Source organism: Pyxicephalus adspersus, chromosome 2, assembly GCF_032062135.1.
Source record: "Pyxicephalus adspersus chromosome 2, UCB_Pads_2.0, whole genome shotgun sequence".
NCBI classification, from domain to species: domain Eukaryota; kingdom Metazoa; phylum Chordata; class Amphibia; order Anura; family Pyxicephalidae; genus Pyxicephalus; species Pyxicephalus adspersus.
Window position 1 is genome coordinate 89,447,778 of NC_092859.1, and position 17,898 is coordinate 89,465,675.

General features: G+C 33.8%; 1 protein-coding gene across 3 annotated transcripts in view; it reads left to right on the plus strand.

The window, feature by feature from the left end:
- The window catches only part of SYT1 (synaptotagmin 1), a 285,194-nt gene that overhangs the window by 141,397 nt on the left and 125,899 nt on the right, over positions 1 to 17,898 (plus strand). The gene's annotated exons all lie outside the window — the stretch shown is intronic.

Sequence of the window (17,898 nt, forward strand, 5' to 3'; positions counted from 1 at the left end):
ATAAATATTTTCTAAAAATGCTTTACTTTTACATCTCCTCTTTAGAAAATGAAATATTGCAATGCAGCATAATATTCAAAGTTGATACTTCCTGAAATATGTATATATACCTATTGAGTAGCAAAAAAAAAACTATAGCTAAAACATATTTGGAAAATAAAATGAGAACTGTTCTTTTTGTGCTGATTCACAAAAAAAGGCTTTGTTATACTTTTGTAGTTTTTTTGCTTTGAATTATTTAAACATTTAATACAGTTTTTTGCTCACACATTTGCCTCTGTAAAAATATAAGAGGTTCTGCTCCTTAATGTATGTTTTCTATAGCATCTTCTCGGTATTGCAGCATTTGGTTCTATCCATATAGTGATGTGCTGCCACCACTGCTTTTAACAACCTAAAACACCACTGTGAATTATGGGAAACCCTATGGCACTACTCGTATGGCACAATCTAACCAACTCTAATTTATTGGCATGTGTTAGCACGGAACACGTGAATATGAATTAGAATTGAAAGCGCCCATACATAATTTGTTGGCACCTTTGAAAGGGAGTGCCGACATTCGTGGTTAGATAACTTTAAAAGGACATCTTCTTTTAGAGCAGGCTAGCCCTAAGAGCAACAGATCTTATATGGTCACAAATGAAGTCATCATAAGTGGAACCTAACTTGAAAAATAAATATATGCAGGGAGTTTTTGTTTTATACTTTTTCTCTACTGCATTAAAAATGTCTTACCTGGCTTCCATAGATTGAAAAGTGAGCTTTTCTGTTTTTAGTATGCCTTGGTGCCAGGATTATTGAACTCCCATGCTCATGCATAGGATTTATATAATCTTGGCCAGGCGATTCAGGATGGCAAAAATAAGGCAAATCAGGATCACAAACCCGGAAAATGCTGGGAAGAAGATGTTGGCACTGGCAAAGGATTTTGTGGAATGAACTGATTATGGTTTTGCTTTAAAACAAATGTAAACCGATAGCCTAGGGAGCTTGCAGACATCTTATCACTGAAACGGTAGTGATTATAGTTCTGTTTTAAAGCACACAACAAACCTTAGGCCAAAACGTGCCATAATCTAAGTTACTAAAAGAAGGGCCCAAAATTTGCGTTTGCTTATAGTTATATAATACGTGTTATTAAATAAAAAAAACTGTATGCCATTTCTGAATGTTCAAGAAGCAGCCTGATAAGTTACTGCTTCTTGAACATGATAAGTATATGGTAAGCTAAATTTTAAAAATAGGCAACTGCTCTATGTTGTCCCCCTCCCCCACCCCAACCCTTATTAGCTATAGCAACATTGGCACAAGATATCCAAAGAGCAGCTGCACATTTGGAGCAGCAGAGCATAAAGATCAGTCCAAGTGAGAGAGTTAGGTTTGGGTGCCACAAACTGATGTAAATTAATTGCAAAGCACCATGGTAATCCAAGGCTTGTGACACTCTCATATGCCCCCTCATACCCTTTGCATTTTCCTAAACCTCATTGACCAAAAGAAGTAGATAAAAGATGCAGACCCCAGACTGACCTTTGATCTTTGGGCAGAATTTGCATAACATAACTCCTGGCTGTGGAAAAAAACTTCTGCTTGCTTGCACTCGGAGGTGCCTTGTATAAACTCCCTGTTTAATAGGACTAAAACACAACAGGTTTACTGTACGCACTTAACAAATTATGAGTTCAGCTCCGCAGATGTATTTTGCCACTTACTTTAAATGCATTACTTTTATCTCTTTACTTCAATTTTTTTGTGCTATAAATGATTCAGCACAAGTTCAAATGTGTTTAAGCTCTACAAAATGACCATTAGGCACAGATACTGAAATTCAGCAGGGTTAAATTAGATTTGTTACGTCTTGAAGCTGAAGTCCCTTTGGTAGTTGGGATAGACTGTAAAGCTGCAAAAAGAAAAGGAGAGCAAGATGCACACTGCAATTTTTCATAGTTATTGCTGGTGACACTTCTAAACTACTAGAATGCAGGCCCGGGAAAGCTTATAAATTAGACAAATGAAAGAGTTTCTCGACTGGTTCAAAAGAGCCAACAAATATGTGGAACAAATAAACCTTAATAATGCAAGGCTAGCTGACAAATAGCTTCATTTATTCACCTAATATGTTCTTATATACAAAAAGACAGAGAGACATGTCTCAGAGACAGCTCAACATTCAAGCTTCTATATTTTGAATGGAATCTGACATATTCATGAACCAAAGCTAAAATAGTTTGACATCTAAAATGAAAATACTAAAATAAGTGTTATGTGTGGCTATATATACCATTTTGTTTAGGCACTACATTTCCATAGTATGTGTTAGGTATAATATATATATATATATATATATATATATATATATATATATATAGGTATATCAAGAAGAGGTTAGGATGTTTGAAGCATAGAAATCCAGATATCTAGCCATCTATAAAATGAGGATCAGGCTGATCACCACCTGATGAATAAGGCGAATGGGAAGTTTAATGCAGAAATCATCTTATTATTAGAGGAGATCAGGCTCTTTCTAGCCCTCACTGGGACTGTAGAATTGTAAATGCAAATGCTTTCCTCTGGCATCACCAAACACATTCAAACTTCCAAGACATTTTTGGATGTGTTTAGTGTCTGTTAAAAACATTTTGTTTTTGATTTTTTATACATTAAGCCTTCAGTGTGCAAAAGGCAACAACGAAAGTATTACAACATCATTAGAAGGCACATTTCAGGGTCACCGGATTAACAAGACATATTGGGGTATATTTATGCACTTATGTATATAGTGAAAATATGCAAAAACCTCCCCCCAAATATGTCTAGAAAAGAAGCATTTTCCTATCAAAACCACATAGGTTGGGCCTGATTTCCTAAAGCTCTCCAAGACTGAAGAAGATAAACGATCAAAGGAGAACCTGGGTGAGACAGCCAACCTGGAATAGATTTCCTAAAAAATCATTTGCTATTAGTAATGATTTCAGTGCTGGACCAGATCCGTTCCAGGTTTGCTGGTTCCCCCGTGATAGTCTATTTTCACCAGTTCTGGAGAACATTCATAAATCAGATTACCCATCCATATTTTATGAGTTTTATTGGCAAGTGTTTCTATCTCTTCATAGGTAAGATTAATAGTGAAATAAATGTATGGGTTAAACATTATAAATCCAGGCACTATCATTTTATTTTAGAACTGTTTTAATGATGTGTTATTACAGTAAATGAGAACATTTGACTTATTTTAATGAGGTTGTACTTTAATTAAAATATAAAGTAGCAATAAAAATGATTAGGGCACATTGTATTAGTACAGGATTTTTATAAAGCTAATATTACTGTTACCTAGAACAATGTTTCTGCTTTATGCCCTGTGTCCTAATGCTCATCTGTGCACATATCAAACATTCATTGTAGATTAATTTAAAGATTGCACACTATGCACAGTGATACAAATGAATTATTAGACATCAATTATTGTAAATTACAGCATCTGTTTTATTTTTGACCATGAAATAGTTTTTATTGTAACACAGAAGCAAATTTCTAGTCTTTAGACAATATATTGATAATCCTTTTTCACTACCTCTGCATATTTCTAATAATGCTCTGGGTTTCTCCAATAATCAAACACATTGTAAATGTAGGATAGTAAAGTGTTCAAATATATAATTTACATTTTGAGTTATTATTGTAACATTCAATCCAAAGTAATCTTTAATGCAACTATTTTATTGTCTCTCATGTTTCTCTGATGAGTGGATCCTAGTGTAATAGGAGGTACAGTGAGCATCTCTGGCAAATGACTGCTAAGGTTCCATCAATCAACCATATAAATTGGAATTTGTTTTACCTCAATCCTTTCAAATAATACATCTACATTTAGATATGGATTTCTCAGATGATACCACCTAATTTACATTTAGTTGTGAGAACGGATTCGGTAATTCTAAGGCATTCCCCCTTTTTGGAATGAAAGGTTCCATAAACATGGTCTGATCCTCAGCTCATTCAGTGTTTGTTTACCAATCATGTTCTAGCATATTGAGATGTTATCATGTTATCATTGTTATCATTTATAAATGTTATCATTTATCTATACGGAAAATGTGTTTTGCTGGAAACTGCACCATTTTAATGCACTGCACCAAAACACAGAGGTATGGTGCAGTAAAACAAAATAGGTATTTAAAGGTCTAGAGGTACCTAATTGTATATACAGTATAAATAGTCTTTATAGTTAGCAACGGAATATCCATTTTTAATGTTGTCATTAACAAAAGTTAACTGTAGCTACAAAATAAATACATGCTGAGCCTAAGGAGTATTTGCGCTATTCCTTTTATTTCAGGTTGTCTGTATTTTCATCCTGCTACGTCTCAGTTGGATGTCATAGCCTCTTAGTAGCAAAGACTTAATAATTCTAAAAAGGTGGAATGTCTTCTGTTTGAACTAATCTAATGTTCATTTACTTTATGGCGGACCCTTATTAAATCCAGCGACTAATTTCTTGGATTCTTGAATGCAGAAAGATGGCTTGGCATAATATAAAAGGTTCTGATAGAGACTTCAAGTGTCTGCTTTAAAATACATTATACTGGCATAACCCACTGTTGTCACCATCAGAAACCTCTTCCTGAAAAATGCCACGCAGCCATCACAAATGCATGCATATCAGGAGGAAGTATTTGCAAAAAGGCTTTTGGAGATCATCAACATTGAGATATAACAAAAGATTACAAAGGGTAAATAGATTATCATACACAGTGGTCCAGAAAACTAAATGCCATTCAGATAGGGCTTACATCTGATTAACAGAAAACAATAAACTCATTTTCATATAAAAATAATGAACTCCTGGTTTTCTTGTGATCTGTGATTAATTTCTATGTGCTAGGGCTCTGATTTGTATGCCATCAGGATTTAAGGATTAAATTACTAATAATGTCTAGGTGCCAAACATTTGACGTTAAATGCTTTATAACTAGCAATAAGGATATAATTGGAAATATTTAAACTATTTCTATAAATGACCAGCAATATCCTCAATTCTGATAAAACACTCAAGTTAAAGGACCTTACATTAGAAGCGTGTCAACCCAAAACATGATCTTTCTTTACTTTTGCTGATTGACCAATGTTCATTACTGTAGTAGCTAAGAATTAGAGGTCAACAGAAGAATATATTGGTAGGGATAGGTTGATAAATGAAGATATTTTAAGCAATAAATGTCAGATGACCATAATATAGTAGCATGTGCACTTGTAATACAGGTCTGGGACAAATCCCACCTCTTTGGTTTCTACGTTTTCTTGTCCCCTCCGACACTGAAATATCCTACTTGAATTGGTGGGTTTATTGGTCTGAGCATGGCATGGACACACAAAAACTAGAACACAATGTATTCTGAAAAGTGTTTTCACTTTTCAAGCGTATTTCAAAAACCTTGACCATTTATGGAACAGGCAATGAGTAACTGAACTGAGTACTGCCTTAATACTACTATTGAAAATATTTATAGGATTCAAATAGTTTGGCACACCGTAGCATTTACTTTTTCCACTTGGTCACCATTTCAAATATAATGTTTATGTTCAATAAATGCTTTTATAATTAAGAAGAAGATAATTAGAAGATTATTTTTTTATCATTTAAAAAAAACTGCTCAAAAATGGTATACACAATACTAACTTTTTACTTTTCATTTTAGAAACAAAACATGCACTGTGGGACTGTTCATAAATGATTTATATATATTTGTAATCTATTCTCTGTTACTCTAGTGCAGAAAGAATAAAAAATTTAAATTTCCCAGTAGCAATATTCATAGACTATTACAAGGTTGATACCTATCAATTGACATGTTACTTAAATTTTACTTGCTTGCTTAACACATTTTTTAAGTACTGTAGTCCGTATACTAATATCAAAAGATGTTAAGGATCAAAGGTATATTCAATTGTGTAGCTGAAATATTGTAACTGGCATTACTGCCCCTGACTGCTGCTGATTGTCTAAAGGAATATATATATATATATATATACATATTCACCCTACTTGTGCTAGTAGGAAGCGGAAAGCTCAAGGTGTATTATCTATAGAAATGTATAATATACCTGTATGACATTTACTATTGCCTACTAGTTTTTTATTCTTTGCTCTTACACTTTGCATGCATTTTAGTTTTTTAGCAGATTACAAAATACAACAACTGAATTTCAAGAAAATAGAGCAATAATCAGGGTATAATAATAGGGTATCATACATTCTGCACTCATTTTTAAATATTTTCTAATAAAAAAAACAATGTGGCACTAACCAAGCCATGACATTTTTTTACAAGGAAAGATCTTTGTCATTTGGATGATAAGATGGTACCTTACCAATAAATACCACAATTTCCGTGTCTTTGCAAAGATCCCCCGTATCCCTTTACAATAACCTTACCAGTGCTCCCCTATACTCCTTATATTCGTATCCACAAAACCTGTCACTTCCAAGTGTGTAGAAGCATGACCTATGACAGTGATGGAGTCTAGTAGCCTTCTGTGTCCATTTATAATCCATTGGGCTTTAGGAGGTCAGAATAAAAAACAACTAAGCCTGAGATTCAAACATGCTGTTTTTACAAAAATTGCTCTTTAGGAAAAAAAAAAAATATTTTGACACATACATGTTTATTGAGCATGTAATAACTTCAAAATATTATTTTTTACTCCACTTGTTACATGACTACAGGCATGAGCAGTCTGCAGAGAATTATACAAACCGTGAATCATGATTGCCTACACTTCTGAATTACCTGATTTACACAGATTAGACAGATATCAGATTCTAGAGTGCATATTACTTTCTATCCCATTACAAGGAAATGGTTAATTAGCTGCACTCAACAATTTTGAAGCACTTTAAAACATTGAATTCTGTTTCCATTAGACAATGGTTCTTCCTTAACAATCTTTAAATGTTTAAAATGTTTGCTAAGTATGAAGAACTGTATAGCTATAAATAATGAATGTACACAGCATAACAGATCACTTAGATACACGTTGTGAAGTCAGAGGGAATTTATGGCTGGTCCTGGAGTTGTTTTCTATCTAGTATATCAGACATTATTTTTATAGCAATAAAACAGTGCGGAGCTTTGATGATTTGTTTGGCTGCTTTAGGCTGACCCAAGGCATGTCATCTCCCTGAATCTCAGACACTAAGTAAAATTGTAAGTTCTTCAGGGCACGGATTTTTCTTGTTGTTTTTTCTACATTGTTTTGTTTGGTTAGTTTTGATTTTTTTTTATTAATGTATTTTTTTTGCTGTTGACCACACAGTGTAAAAGGAACATGAACAATTAGAGAAACTTTAAATGTTTGTAACAATTATATCTGTATTATCTAATTTATATTTGTTTCATCTAGATAGAATATTGTTTTTGCTCTAAAGTTAATATATTAAAATGGAACTGGTATCCGGTACCAAGTGAATACAGGAAATATGCCAATTTTTTCTTTTTTAACAAGGTGATAATAATTACTTGTTCACCTTTGACGTGGCAAAACCGTGGTAGAACCGAAAGTTGCAAAGTAAAATTAAATATAAATTTTAGAAGATTATTGCAAGTGTCAAGCAGGCGGGGTCCTCATTATTTGTAGATGTCTGCTAAGTTGGATGTTCTTCAAACTCCTGTTTACATACTGGCATTATATAATTATTTTGTCTATCAAAGTCGAAAAAGTGATCATAATTATGTTTAGCCACTTTTATGGTTTGCATACTTATGCCACACTGCCTAGATAGCATTATAAAACCACAGTTACGTTGTTCTTGTTTTTCACCCTACTGTGTCATATTCCTGCCTATTGGACAATGAATAAACTGTGACAACTGATGTTGTTCTCCATACACCTTCAAACTGCCTTTCACTAGTGGCCTGAGAGGCTTACAGTCTATAACCTCCCACAGTTATACTGATTTCTTAAAGAAAGATATTAAAACATAAAAAGGTATTAAAAAGTATAAAAACATTTTGGGCAGTTGTATTAGAAATTAAATTATAAATAGATTTTTTTAAGGCTACTTTTTTTAAAACTGCACTAGTACATTATTATTTCCTTGCTTAACAGACAATCTCTTATGATGCATTTTCTCTTTAAAACTCAAGATATGATTGTGACAGCAACAGTCTCCAACTAATATTCACCTTTTAATATTTAATTGTATATCATTTAACATTTATGAGTTCTTTAATAATATATAGCCGTTTAGATTTACTTTTTATTCTAAAGTTTAAAAGCAGGAGTGAATTGTGTTATTAAATTTTATGCTACACAGCTGGTTGGTGTTGTATAGCAGTTAGAGAGAAAATTAAACTGTCAACGCTGATATTTTTTCATGCCCTCCCCTTTTCATTTTCTAAATACTTTAAATACAAGAGAGATATGCTTTGTTTTAACGCTAAAATCATTTTGCGGGTAGGTGCAATTCCATGCATTCACTTTCTAACTTGTTTAAATAACAATAACACCAGACATTTAGAAAACTGTGACCTAGCAGATATTAAAGTGTATTGCACTTTATCTGTCTTAGATGTGGTGGCTGCATTATTTTTACTTTTTTAGGCTTTTTATCTTTATTTTCACCTGTTGATCAAAAGTAACACTGTCTAGTGTATTGTAGTGCTGACATACTTCCTGATGATACCTAATGCAGACATTATAAGCTACTTCTGTGCTAACTTCCAAATATACAATCTGTCATCCCTTTTTTTATTTTTTCTTGCTACCTATGGACATTTTGGGGTAAATTTAGCAAATTAACTATAAGGAATAAACAATATATTAGTTTAGTAACAGTGAAAGCATCTCACTTGTCTGTTATTTTGAACAAATAAATTGTAGCCGGTAATCTAAATCAGGCTTCCTTCAATTGAACATTTTATCTTTCATTTTTTACTAAACTATTTATATGACACAAGAGTCAGAGCTTTTATAAAAAGATGCAATTATTGGCATTGATGTTGTGATGTCTGAATATAACCCTGCTATGGGGATTTAAGAAAAGCATGTCTCATATAATCATGAGCAGACATATCCTTTTCCCGACCTCGCTCAGAGCTGAATAGACTGCCGGACCATAGACACTGCTGTCTGGTCTTATGACCTTGCCATCAGTAATAGCTCATGACTTTCACAGAAGGCAGAGTTTCTCCACAAACCTGAGAGCACCACAACTTTATATTCACAGAAGCTGATCTTTATACTCTGAAAGCTTTTATTTTGCAGTTTCATATTTTACATTCACCAAACCTTAAAATCCCTCTTTCTACTTTGCCCTCTACATTAATATACACATAGCTTTGGCCCTTTAGAGAACCAGATTTAAGGCTTACTACAAAAGAATCATAAAATGAGCTTGAATGTGTTTTATTGATTCATTTTTTTGCCTGCAAAAAACCTGCATAAAATTAATAATGAGGATTATCAAAACTTTTTCAGTTCACACACAAGGCATACAAAGTATAATAATAATTTCACTTCTGCAAATTTAAGGACAGCAGTTCAATTTGTGAATAAAAGATCATAAATGAAATTTGACATTTATGGAGAGTCAAATGATATCTAATTAGAATACTATTTAAAGATGGAAACATTTGATAAATGGAGTCAAAGAAAACCTTTAGGAAGGTGCCCTCAATCTTTTTGTCCTTTTAGACTCAGGACATTTAGTGTCATTAAGTCAGATGATTTCACCTCTGGTGGATAGCTTGCACGATGCTTTTTCTTCTTTTCCATAGATATTGCTATCCATAAATCAGTGTACCTGCTGGAAACAATATGACAGGAAGATGAAAACATTAAAAGATTTAGGAAATTCTCCAGTAGGATATAAGCCAAAGACAACAAAGCAGATGAACCACTCCAGGTTAAATTCATTAATAAGAAGGACCCAGTGTTCAGTAAGCAAATTAAAATGGTAATTAGCAAAGGGAATGATAGAGGAATAGTCATTCTTAGCACGCACCTCAGGTTTGTGATTCTACGAATTGTATATAAACCCCATGGTGAAGGTTCAATTATATGTAGAAAGTTTTCATTTATACTGAATACATAAGTAATAAAAAGTTGTTTTTTTAATAAATGGTATTAAAAAGTCTTTTTTCGACTTTATGATACATTTAAACATGTTTCAGTGGTATGAATGTTTTGTTTATTAGAGATAGGAGGACAAAAAATGGCAAGAATTCAGGAACAAGTTAAATATATGAGCTGTATTTATTTAGGAAGTATGATGTAAGCTTTTTTAAGGTCAAAATGTAAATTGTGTAAAAAATTGATGGGTACAATTCAACTTAAACTTTATTGGCTTCCTTCCCCATCCCAGATTTTGGGTACCTCTGCCGTTACTCATAGCCACCCATCAAGCTCTTGAAGTTGTGGCTATCAAAATGTTTACATTCAGCTCTTCCCATGGTTTTCTGGTGTAAAGTAGTAACCTAAAGTTTTTTTATGGGCTTTCTCCTGATTTAAGAAAAGCTTAGGCAATGGTATCATAGAAGTATTACAGTCTTTGTATTATAGTCTATAATATCATAGCCTTGGATTTTATGGATATAATAGTCAGTGGATATTCAAGCCATGGTCTCAATACCTCAGACTGGATTATAGAGCTGGAAACAGGGAAATTTTTAAATTGGAGGATGGGGCAAAAAGAATAAATATACTTTGTTTGAAAGTATACCTACCTGTGCGCACTACACCTGTACTACTGCAATGAGGATAGTGTCTCAGAAGAATGCAAAACAATGTTCTGTTATTTTAAATACTCCACTTTCAAGTTGATAAAACATACAATACTTTTTCGATGAATAGTGTTTATGCAGTTTATTTGTTTCTCTGATAAAGACTTCAAATGGGTCACCAAGATGTAAGATTTACGCTTTAACATTCATTTTCAATTCAAAGCAACCTTTTATTTATTACAGAACAAAGATGTGCGGTTTTAACGTTTTTATATAGATTTTAAATGAAATTATGTTGATGTAAAAGACATTAGCCTTGTTATATAGTGCTTGTGTTAGTGTGGATTGTGTTTATGATTGTTCACAAAAGGACACAAAAGAGGTAGAAGAATAATATGTTCAAATTTTAGATGCTTTTCCTTAAACCCTTACAGTATTTTTTAAAAGTAGCATTTTACTGCACTATGCAAATATATCATCTGCTGTACAACCACATCACTTATATATGTCCTTATGGATTAGGAAGGAAGTGGGTGCATACATGTTATCTGACCTCGGCAAAGCTAGACAGATGTGACTGTATTACATATACAGTTTATGACTGCAATGATGTTCTTGGCATACTTGCAACTAAATAATGTAATTTAACAAAAAAAACACATTTTATTCAAATGACCTTGAGAACTGTAGGACAATGTCGCATGGATGCTTTGTGCCTTTATGATGTATATTTCACGGGCTGAATGTAGGATCATGGAGATTCTTGTTTGTTTGAATTACACAGTCCCTTAACAATAGGAAGAACAAACAGCAATATTTATTATAAATCTCAGAAAAATGCAAACGACTTGCAAGTGTTGACATTTTGGCTTAAGGTGAAATTCTATTCCGTTTGCTTCTATAGTGGTTAGTTAGCTTTGCTATTAGGCGTCAAACAGCCATAAGCACACTGCAGTCAGATAACTACCAGGACGAAATTGTTAAAATGGGTTACTTATTTTAGGAATTAGCTCTCTGAAAGCTGGACTCAGTACCTTAAAAGTGTGCACAAACGTTTCCCTCTTTCCCCTGTATAGTGTTTGTGGTATTTTTTTTTAATTACCTTGACCCTATATAGTTTAAATCTTTTTCTTTGCCAATGTGACATCATTATGGGGTCTGGAAAAGGGACCAGTTGGAGGAGTCTAAAGACATTGTTACCAATGACTAGCCAGATGCAGGGTCAATGTCTGTTAAATGGAATTATTCACCTGCGAACTCTTCGGATATTTTTTTGGTGATTTGAAATGTGTTATGTAAGTTTATCATTGGATTGTTTTATGTAATATATAAGTTCTATGTTCAACAATATTTTTGATTAGTGTTATTTGATTAAATGTTTCAGTGTTTTATCGGTTCTCCATTGTAATACCTGATGAAGCAGACTTGATATGTGAAATGCAGATGATCTGTGAGTTTGTTGAAACATCTACTGACTGATCTGATTTAATTGAAGAAATCTATTCTTACCCTAGTTAATACATATATATATATATATAGAGAGAGAGAGAGATAGAGGTACATAGTAGAAATTAACCTATCTTTCTACAAATTAGTGCCCTACAACTGTTTTAGTGAAAAAGAATATAGTCACTCTGCTTATCAAGGTCCACATACTCTGTAGCCATAGTCTGCAGGCAACCCTTTTTCTCTCTCATTTACTGACATCAGCATAACCTTCTCTCTTAGTTAACACTGGAAAAACTAATAGTTGCTCCTCCCTCCCTTGATGAGCTGTGCTCATGTCCTTAATAGTTTTCACTAAACTTTGGTATTAGCTAACACTGTGAACAGCAAAATAAATTCACAAAATTTAGCTTCTTTATATTGTATCTTCCTTTGCACAAGAGGTACAACTCTGTAATACCAGATTAATATGTGAAATAGGCAGTGTCAGGACAGCACAGATTGGCAAGCTATGGGCATGTGAATTTACCTAAACATTTACTTATTGTAATGCAAGCAGGCACAGCCCAAATAAAGGCTACATGAGATGGACATCACTGGCTGGATCAATAGGTACAGAATTTCCAGAAATTTACAGGTAGACTGTAAATTGTAAATGCACATACTCATACGCACATGATCATATTTTTTATTAGATGTTCCATATTAGGCCTTACTTTCAGAGAGGATGGCTGCTATATTCAGGATTTTAGATTTTCATACAAGCATAGGTATTATTTGTGATTCACGAAAACTACCCCATTCATATTTCTTATAGGTTTCTTTCAAAAAAATAAAACTGGATATATTAAAATTGAAATACCATATACCTTAACACTTAACTTAAGTGTAAATCCAACTGATGATGTTTCAGGCAGAAATGGAGAAAAGTTGGGTAGCTCATATTTAGAAAAATAAATAGATACACTCCATGCATAGGCTCTCTGAAAGTTATTTGAATTAACTAATTTACCTATTTATCTGCAACAGAAGTGAGTACACTTTCTGACTTGGGCACAATTGTAGTTTGTAGTTCACTAACTGAATTTTGTTGCTTGAAACTGCTTGTCAATTATTCATACAGAAACACAGGGGATGATAAAAAGGAACCAAATTATCCATGTTTAGATGATAACCTGAGCCAGGTGAATGGTTTCTTTAAAAACAAACAATACAAATTAGCAATAGCTATATATCATCTTTACTGAATTATATAAAGAGTGTTCATTCAAAACATACTTAACCACCATAACAATTTTTATTGGGTTGCGGTGATCCTCTTGATAATAGATCATATGCAAGAATGCCTGCCATTTAGGCTGCTGCTAGATTGGAAGAAATGAAAGTTCAAAACTTGTCCATGGTGACTTTTTTTTATTCCCTGTCCACTTCTTTCTGGCAGTTTTTTTAAATACGCTCCTTGGTGAAACTTAACTCATATAAAGTCTTGTCTGCCAGATATTTACATGAATATGGGTCTACTATGGATCAGGAATTTTACAAAATTCTAATTTTTAATCAAAATAATAATAAAAAATTATCAGCATACTCATGTTGAGTGCCAAAGGTTCCATAGGCTGGAAGTTGGCCAACAAACACTATTCCCACTGCTTGTCAGGATAAGCCCGTACTTTTTATTATTGACATTGTTTATACTCAAAATGTTTTACGGAATAAATTGTACGATCACTGTAAAAACTAAATCACAAAGTGAATTTTAAAATGCTTCCATGTCTTGTTCTGTTATATACTCAGGTTATCTAAGCGATGAACTGCACCAAGACAAGGTCTTAAAAATGTTTTCATTTAAACCACTTTAATGCATTCCAAATTTGCATATCTTAATAACCCTCTAAAAGTGTTTTTCTTTTTTCCAAAATATAAGTGTATATAAAAGAGTATAATGAATGGCATGATTCAACAACATTTTAAATTGGAGTCTACTCTTTTTTTTCTCATTTCAATGATGCAAACGTCTGATACTGTCTGTTATTTGCATTTATTTTAAGCGAGCAGAAGACAATGTACATTTCATAGAAAATCAGGAGCACTTTCAGCTATCAAAATTGCATACTGGAATTAAATAATTGAATAGGGGATATGAACCCGAGGCACTAAACCTATGACATTTGTTGTTTAAATAAGTGTTGTTATTGCATTGATCATCACAGAATTGTGAAAGGAAATTAAATTAAACATAAATCTGACTTATCTATTAAACGTGTGTTGATGACACCCATTTCTCTCAGCAGCATGCTCTGATGTACATCTTGGCCCAGTTTAGCTAGCAGCAGCTTGAGATGTAGAATTACCATACTGTTTCTCGGGGAATGCCCTTGAATGTGCTTTAGTAGATGTCTTGTATTAGACGTGAGCAGCATTGCTAAGGAAGTCGATAGATAATGTGTTTCAGGCATTGTGCATAAATCCTGGGTGAATGTGTCTACTTTTAGAGCTCAGAAAAGCTCTACAGAAATGTCAGGATCATTGTTCAGTGATTAACGAACATCAAGTAGTGGACTAGGTTTGCACCTTGGGATCAGACTAGCACACTTTACTACATATTTACACAGATACCCATTTGGCAACAGGTAAGGACTTAATCTTCCAATAAAAGGCAAGTTGTGCTATGTTTGTTTGGCTTGTTATTTTGATAGAGATAAACCTTTATAGACTTATAATATATCTAGTGCCACAAATTCAGGCAACAGCCTAATGTCACACAGTGCAGTACCAGAATGCTTACTTTGTATATTACTAAAAAATGCTTTACTTGAATTTCTGCAATATAATATATTTTTCAAACAGAAAGAATGATAAAGGTAAATACAATTCCGATTTTTGTTACAACAAAAAAAAAAAAGAGCAGTTTGGGTTCTAAAAACAATGATATATGGCACACTTCATATTCATATACACAAGGGAAGCAATGTCAGGAAATCCGGGGTGTATGCATGCTTGAAGCCATGCATCCATATCTAACTCTGGCAAGTGCTTGTTTTAGTGTTCCTATTTTTAGTAATCAAAGAAGGCCATGGAACTGATCGCATGCTAATAAGTGTGTGAACTTTCCTTTTAGATGTGGCTGCTGAATAATATTACAAAAAGCTTGAGCGTACTTTTGATATTACACTGAAACACATCAAGGCCGACATAAAGTGCATAGAACCTAATGACAGCTTTGTGAATCGGTGAAATATATAGCAAATCCAGTTGGGTTATTAAACATTTTTTTCATTTAGAAGAGTATGGCTCATTCTAAAGGCTTACAGAAGAGTGTTGGGGTGTGTTTACTCTGTGCTGGGTCCCCTGACTTAGACCAGGTGAAGGGGTCGCCTGCCATTGGCCTTTGCTCTTATTATGGAGCTCTCCTTGAAGCCTAATTCTGAGAGAACTCTGTTGGAATTGGCAATCTACTTTCATCAAAAACTCCTAAAATGCAATGTGGCTTAAAAACTTTGGTGCCCAACTGGGAATAATTAGCTATATCTGATCTTCATAATAAATGGGCCATAAGTAATATCATGGGAAGGGGCACAAGATGGCATTCAGCGTGCCTTGGAATCTTACCCTGATCACAAAGCTTGCTACTCCTGTTTTACACTTCTGGGTAATGGTGGTGCCTAAAGATAATTAGATCACATTTACAGAAACCCTATCTGCCTGCCAAAAAATGCATTTATTGGTTAACATGCATCTAATGTACAGTCATGTATTAATGATCAAGTAAAAGTATGTCACTGAACTTGCTCTTGCTTCAGCAGTTCAGAACTTATAAAACAACTTGGAGAGCCGCACAAAAAGCATAATTTAATAAAGCTCTCAAGGCTGTAGAGGATAGACTTTCATCAGTGAAGCTGGGTGATCCAGCAAACCTGGAATGGATCTGGTCCAGGGCTAAAAACATTTACTAACAAATATTGAATGACTTTTAAGAAATCAATTCCAGGTTTGCTGGATCACCCAGCTTGACTGATGAAAGTGTATCCTGTCCAGCCTTGGAGAGCTTTAATAAATCAGGCTCAATGTCTTCAACATTACAAGATCAAGTCCATTTGAATGTGACTAACTACTACTATGGTAGGTATACAATGACCTGGGTAAATGAGAACCTTGTAAGACATTCATTTATAATCACTTTTAGCATCCTTTACTGCATTTTAGATCTTCACATTTAAAAGCAAGCCCAACCCTCTGTTGATTATGGCTGATTATTGTTAGTATAGATTCATTTCTGAATCTTTGTTCTATTTTTTTGGGGACACAATTTTCCCTCTACTTTGTAGCCATGAGAACAAAAACCACTTGGGAAAATGTATGATGTTAGAGTACATACAAGCTAGCCTCCTTGATTCATGTCTGTATATAATTGTTAACAGCTGTTTTAAATGGAGAATGTATTGTGTTGTGTTTGTTTTGGGGTCATTTAAACAGTTTAGGTGGCTTTTCCATTCTATTTAGCAATTCCACTATTCTCAATGTTCCTATACTGTGCGCTTTTCCAAAATATGCCTTAATATAAAGAGAGGGTTAAGCGAGTCAATTGCTGGTCTGATGTAAGATAGAGATTGAACGTAAGAGCGGAGTACTTATCTTGACACTATTTAGGACCTCACTGTCATCTTGGTGGGAACATTGTAAGCAATCACAGAGGCAATTTACAGAGCTGATTTACTAGAAGTGCAGACAATTTAGGCCTGCGGAACATGCATGATTCTCAGCACACAAACACACAATGTTTGTAAAGGTTAGCGGTTATTTATCCACAGGGTACAGGAAATAGCAAAAAAGACAAATACTATAATTATCGTGATTAAATACCTCAGATATTCTCAGGCAGGTCAGAATGCCACAAGCAATTGGCAGGCACCAGAATGTTCTCGACCACAGCAGTGTACTATGTTCCCCAATCATGTACACGTTATAAGGATATTATGCCTGTGAGCAATGACTACACAAGGATTTGCATGAGCAATTTCATATTCTTTCTTTAAAGAACAGCCTGTGCATTTTGTTCAGTACAGTTTTCGTAGTGATCTTTACTGATGCCAAAACTCAGGAAGAAAGATGGTTACTAAATGTGAGCCAAATCAGCAAGTATTCATTTGGAAGAATATTTAGTAGATAAATAAATGAGTACAGAAGAACTTTCCTAGTTCTGTCCTGATTGTGTTGGAAAAATAGTGAGTATGTACCCCTTTTTAAAAGGTAAATTTAGGTAAATTTGTCCAGAATAAATTTAAATTTTTTTAATTATTCTGATACCAAAGAGTATATCTACACAAAACCTTTACAGCTTTGATGGCATTACAGGAGGATTCAATACTTTGTAATTTTATTTTTATGAGGTGTAATATTTATTTCGCAGAAAAGAGCCACAGATGAAGGGAGAACATAAGTAAGCACTTGTTCATATACAGTATACAGTATACAGTATGAAGCCAGTAAATGATTTAGATCACAGGTAATTTGGTTGACATTAATGGATTATATAGGCAACTGGTATATGTGGATTCAAAAAATTCCCTATATAATAACTGACTTAATTATGAATTGCAGTTATGGAACCCCCCAGGATTCCCTGTGCTGTCATTAGTTAATATACTTTATCTGTGTATTTACTGCACACATATCAGGGGCACCACAGTAAACCCACTGGGGGTCCTTTTACTCACATGGTATGAGA